Raw genomic sequence first — 6627 nt, forward strand, 5'->3', positions numbered from 1 at the left:
ATATACGTATGTATATATGCCCGTGCCTTTGTGCGTGTACATACACACACACATACACACTCATTCTTTCACACACATATATGAGCGTGTATATGTTTATATGTATATATAATATATATATATATATGAGACCCGGGGGGGGGGGAGAGAGAGAGAGAAATGAAACATAGTGAGGTAAAAGGGTGATAGAACTATCTATATATTTCGTGTGCCTGCACAGACTAATTGTATATGTGTCTACATGCGTACAATCTTATGCGCATGTGTGTGTGTGTGTAGCTTATTGTTCATCGTCAAAGCCATTTCCAATGATGTTATACGCTGTTATTGAAGAGATGGTTATTGAAAACTTCATTGATTGACAAAGATGAGATTTTTTTGCCTCGTTTCCTATCCCATATAGTTTTGAGCTTCAGTCTAGCTGGTTTGGGCTCTTCAGTTTTCAATAGTTTATTATCTACGCACATTAAAGTAAATTAATAAAGACGCTTACATTTTAGGAGTAGAGTAACCTGAAGAGTTTGTCATACGTTGATTGATGAAAATATTATAAAACATCAGAGTATAAAAGAGTCACCAAATATCCGCAGTGCCCTAGATTATGATCTCTTTCTATCTTCTTTTAGCTAACAAAGTTTTTTGTAGTTGCATATAAATCAATATAAAACTAGTTCTTTTTTAAATATAACAATGGCTATATGTATACAAAAAGTTATTTTTCCAACATGATAAGAGCGAAACAAATAATAAAAATAGGCGAGAGAGAGAGAGGGGGGGAGAGAGAGAGAGAGAGAGAGAGAGAGAGAGAGCGTGAGAGAGAAAAGGAGAGACAGAAAGAGAAATAAAGAGACAGAGATAGACAGATATAAACATAGACAAAGACGGTTAAAGATATCTAGATACTTACATAATATATTCAATGATCGACGGACAGGCAGATCGATTAATAGATAGATGAATACATAAATAGATAGACAAATAACTAGATAAGTATATAAAGAGAAAGACGAAAAGCTAGGTAGCTAACTCGATAGACAAACAGACACACAGATACTTAGGTAGATATTTAGGTAGATATTTAGGTAGATAGATAGATAGATAGATAGATAGATAGATAGATAGATAGATAGTGAGATCGATAAACAACGAAAGATATAGTACATATCCCATGGCAGTAATACAAGTAAAATAATTATAATTCTTACAGTTGAATGTATCATAAGTTCAATGTGTCATAAGCGATATAAACGCGAAGTCGAAAACTAATCAGATATTCAGCTATTTTCTTAATTAAAATACCGGTATTTATTACTGCTTTATTTGTTATAACCAACGAAATAAATTAGTGTACTACTTAATCTCTTTCATCGGTTTGCCTTCCTTGGCATAGAATTGGACATCAAGATATTCAAGTAGACGCGAGATATATTTATATCCTTGCAAGAACTACTTAGTTATATCCAATGAAGGCGCTTCAGCTATAATCAGCTTCACAATCAATTCCATCAAATCATTTTACTATCGCACACACACACACACACACACACACACACACACACACACACACACACGCACACATATACACACACACGCACACATACATACACACGCAGAAATAAGAAATATAACATTCGTCTAATTTATTAACAAAATCATCTAGAGCATGAGAAAGACAAAAATAAATTATTATTCTCCAGTTGATAAACATTGCGTTAAGTAAGAACAATCGTGTTTCATTAATTATGTTTTCTTTGTATAAGCTAATTGGCCTATTACTTCCGGTCATTTAGTTTTGCTTTAATAAGCTGATTAAGTAATTTTACATTACTTTCATTACCGCCATTGTTTGATTGTTTTTTCCGAATTACTAAATTCATTGTGTCCCTTTTAGCAATTCTAACGATAATAGGGTTACAAACACGATATGTTGAGGCCTATAATCGGCGAAGAAAAAGATTTAGTCTATCACTTCAGCAATATATTCCCCTGCAATATTTGTTTCTTCACTTAAACTGCCAAGAAGAATGGCACTAAGCAATTACTTGCATAAATGATCCCAGAAAATGACTGTTCGCCAATATTGCTCTGAACTTTCATTTTTATTATCTGTTTATTCTAAGCAAAGACTGCTGAATGTTGAATTTTAGTTGCCCAAGTTTCACTGGGAGATTCCGAAACACACTTTTGGATAATTAACAAAAGTGAGTTAGTGGGAAATAATTCAAGTTGACTGCTGGCATTTTAATTATGCAAATTACAGCTGACTCAGAAACTTCAAAATTCGCTTCTCTGAGTGAAAACGTCCGTCGATTTATCAAGCAAGCTCAAATTTTAAAAAGCCTGGTCTGACGAAATCCAATGAAAGCGAAACATATCTACAACTATCACTATGACTAATACCATGTACATTAATTTTGCGAAATCCTTTCTTTATATCTTGAAATTATTATGCCTTTCTCTCAGAGAAGCTAACACTAGGAAATTCAGAAGCTACATAAGCTGACATAAGGGACAATAAAACCTTTGGTGCTATTTTTGTTTACCATCAGCTCAACACTGACTCATCAGACTTATATTCAATGGCGTATCATTCAGACTATCCACTATTCTGTTTCTACGTGTGCATTAATGAATGCATCATTTTTGAGACTTTGTGTTCTAACTTCAGGAAGATTTTCCCGCCCTTTCTCGTAAGATCTCTCCCTGGATCATTTTAAATGATCTTGTCTGTATATGTACACAACGGTTGAGTGGATCATATGCAAGTTTCTTACAGCGCTAGAGTTGCCAGATTGCGTTCAAGTAAATGCGCTGATATACACTTTGGGAAATGCCATAACATTTTCAAGCCTAATGACTGCGACGGAAAGAATGAAAGATTTGTGCAGTGGTAGGATGACAAGCTTACTGAAAATGACGTGAGATTTATGGATTTACAGTATTGAAATCTGAACATCCTAGTCGAATGAATGACTTACCCTTTCCAAGTGGAAATACAGCTAGCTGTTCTTCCAGTTTGGTGTGTCTGTATCTGTTTAATGGCTGGCGGAACACAGGATTAGGTCGATATTAAAAATGAACCATGACATTAATTCAAGTAATTAGTAATTTAAATTTTGGAGAAATCTCAATAGTATTGATTCACCAAGTTGAATAGTTGATTTTCAATGAGCATAGACTTTAAATTAGAAGACGCTAAATGTCAAAATGAACATTTGGATATTATCAACTTCGTGATGAAAGTTATTGCTGGCTTATTCGAAATCAATCTAGATTATAGACAACATTGGAATAGTAGTATTCAGGAGAGTTGTATTTCCAATGAATTTTTTATGGAAATTATATTAAAAAAAAAAATTATATAATTACAACGCCATTTCCGATCCGTACGGCACCAACATGAAAATAGAATGTGAAACTACTAAACCAAGATAATGGTCAATAAGGGAATATTTTAAATTATTATTATTATTATTATTATTATTATTATTATTATTATTATTATTATTAGTCTTATATTTATCACGTGCTTTCACTGCACTACCGAACGCAGCTCTGTGTGCCTTGGGTATGTGCTGTGGTTTGCTGTGATGCTCTTATTTTTACTGTATTGGAAGTGTTTTACGTGGATGTGTGCGATGCCAAGTTGTGCTATTTTTTCTATGCTATATATACTTGTAAGTCCTGATGTTTTTGTTATGTAATTGTCCAAATATTGTTTTATCAAACCTAACGCGCCTACTATGATAGGAATTGTTTCTGTTTTTAGACTCCACATTCGAGTTACCTCTATTTCCAAGTCTTTGTACTTTGAAAGTTTCTCCGTTTTTCTTTTAGAGAAATATTGTCATCTGTTGGTATTGATACATCGATTAGAAAGCACTTTTTCTTGATGATCTCCGACAACTAAATCTAGCCTTTTGGTCTTAATTTCTCTAACTGTGTGTATTGGCATATCACATAATATGGCTGCTTTCTCATTTTCTGTGACCTTTACTGGCGTGTACCTATACCATCTTTTTTCTGTTCTTATTCCATGGTGTTGGCATAGCTTCCAGTGTATATTGGTAGCAACTCTCTCGTACCTGTGAATATATTGCTTCTTAGCCAGGACTGGGCATCCAGAGACGACGTGATTTATTGTTTCTTTCCATCTCCACATATTCTGTAATTACTTGTATTTCTTTTCATTACATGTTTTTGGTAATTTCTTGTGGGCAGGCTTTGGTCTTGTGCTGCAATTAAATATTCTTCAGTCGCTGCTTTGAGTCCTGAGCTTCTTAGCCATTGTTGCGACTTTGCTTCGTCAATTTCTTTCCTGTTTATTTTAACTAAGTATTTGCCGTGATGGGGATTTTCTTGCCATCGTTCTATTATGATCCGTTGCCGTTCCAGTTTCAGTTTGGATTTCAGTTGTTTTACAACTTATGCTGTTTCTACTTTTTCTTCATAGTTGTTAGGTATTATGACTTCTTTTTTGTATTTCCCAGCTTCCTTAAAGTCTGAAAACAATGTTTTTTTTGTTTTGTTCGTGTCTTGTGGCTATTTGTATTAGTTTTCCTTGCTTCTGAAGTAGGTATTTCCGTAGTCCGTTGGTGCTTATTTTGTAATAGATTTTTAGCTGTTTAAGACCTCTACTATATACGTTGTATATATAAACTGTCTATGTCAGATATTGTCTGGTGCATCCTAAATCCTGTCATTAAGAAGTGGTTGATTGTTTTACCGTAACAGTTGTATCCACATCGAGTTCTGTTTAGCATGTCAGATAAAAGCGTCACTGCTAAGCAGAAAAGGAATGGAGAGAGTGTGTCTCCCTGGAATATTCTTCATTTAATGGAGATGGCTTTGGTTTCTATGAGTCCCTCTTTTGTCTGGAGTTGTAGCACTGCCTGCCATTTATTCATGGAATGTTTTTCTATATTTTATGATTATTGGCGCTACCTTATTCATGGCTAGTGTTTCTAAGATTCACGCCTTTCGATAATCGATCCAGGCCATACTTAGACCCTTCTTCTTTCTGTGGATGTCTTTAGTTATGGCTATATTGATCAGTAGCTGATCTTTACAACCGTATAAGCCCTGGCAGCATCTCTTCTGCTCTTCCGAAAACAGTTTGTTTTCTTCCAGATGCTTACTAATTCTCTGCGATATTATTGCAGGAAAGGCTTTGTAAATTGTAGGGAGACAAGTTATGGAGTTGCCGTTTCAGTGGTTTCGGGAATTAGGATGGTTTTGTCTTCCGTGAGCCATTCAGGTATTGTCTCTGGCTCTCCTTTTATTTCATAAAATTTGTCAGCCAGCTTTTTATATGTTCCTGTTAGGTGTTTTAACCAAAAGTTAGGAACTTATCTTGCCCAGGTGCCTTCCAGCTGCTTAGTTTTTGCAGTGTCCTGGTTGATCTCTTCAGTTGTTATAGGGATCCACAGTTGTTCAGGTGTTGTTTTCGTTGTTTTGATAGACCTTTGCTGGGGTTGTTCTTTCGCCGACCATATCTCTTTCAAAAATTCTTCTATTTCGTCTGTTGTTAGGGCTGCATTAATCTCTATTTCCTTTTCGCAAAGTTCTTCTTCTTCTTCTTCTTCTTCTTCTTATTATTATTATTATTATTATTATTATTATTATTATTATTATTATTATTATTATTATTATTATCATCATCATCATCATCATCATCATCATCATCATCATCATCATCATCATCATCATCATCATTATTATTATTATTATTATTATTATTATTATTATTATTATTATTATTATTATTATTATTACGCATGTGTTGATTGACAAGCCCTATTACAAGTAATTAGATTCTGAGTCTTAACCAATTCTGCTGATTCGGACTGATTTTGTGGAAAATGAATATGAGTATAAGTAAGAGAGGAGTCTCGGTAGTTTAACTGTTAGATTGTTTGATGTCGGTTATATAATGGCTAGATGATACATACATACATCACATTTAATACTTTTATTAGAAATTTTACTTGCATTGTAAAATAGTTTATTTGAAAACTATGTAAGAAATATTTACCGCGATATACTTACGTCCTTTTCATTTTTGAGATAAAATCTCGTTTGAATCACACTATATATTTCATTGTTGTGATTAAATTATAATTTGTCAAACACTGATGTTGATTGTAACTCTCTCCAAACATTAGTAGAGTTTCGTTATTTAATTAATATTATATTCCATTTTGTTTAGAAATGCTATATGTAACTTTATTTTCGAATTATTTCGATCGAGTCACTAAAGAAATGGATATGTCCTGGGTTTATATATTTTCTGTTTCAAATATTTACTAACACGAACGATCACCATTTTGTAAACGGTAAATTGAAGCATCATTCTATCTATCCATTAATCCGCCTCTCTCACTCCCTCTAGCTCACTCTCTTTGTTCACACACATGCACACTCATACATGCAAAGTGCATGTATGTGCATACATATATATTTTAGACTCACGTGTATGTATACTTATACACATCCCTACACACAGATATATATATATATATATATTCTTATATCCATATATGCATATATATTTACATATATATATATACATATATATATATATATATGTGTACCCATATAATACACAATATATATATATATATGTAT

At 33.4% G+C, this 6627-nt stretch overlaps 1 protein-coding gene across 10 annotated transcripts in view; it reads left to right on the forward strand.

The window, feature by feature from the left end:
- The window catches only part of LOC106869336 (5-hydroxytryptamine receptor 4), a 337418-nt gene that overhangs the window by 103678 nt on the left and 227113 nt on the right, over positions 1 to 6627 (forward strand). The gene's annotated exons all lie outside the window — the stretch shown is intronic.

This window comes from Octopus bimaculoides, chromosome 2 (assembly GCF_001194135.2).
Source record: "Octopus bimaculoides isolate UCB-OBI-ISO-001 chromosome 2, ASM119413v2, whole genome shotgun sequence".
Taxonomy (NCBI): Eukaryota; Metazoa; Mollusca; class Cephalopoda; order Octopoda; family Octopodidae; genus Octopus; species Octopus bimaculoides.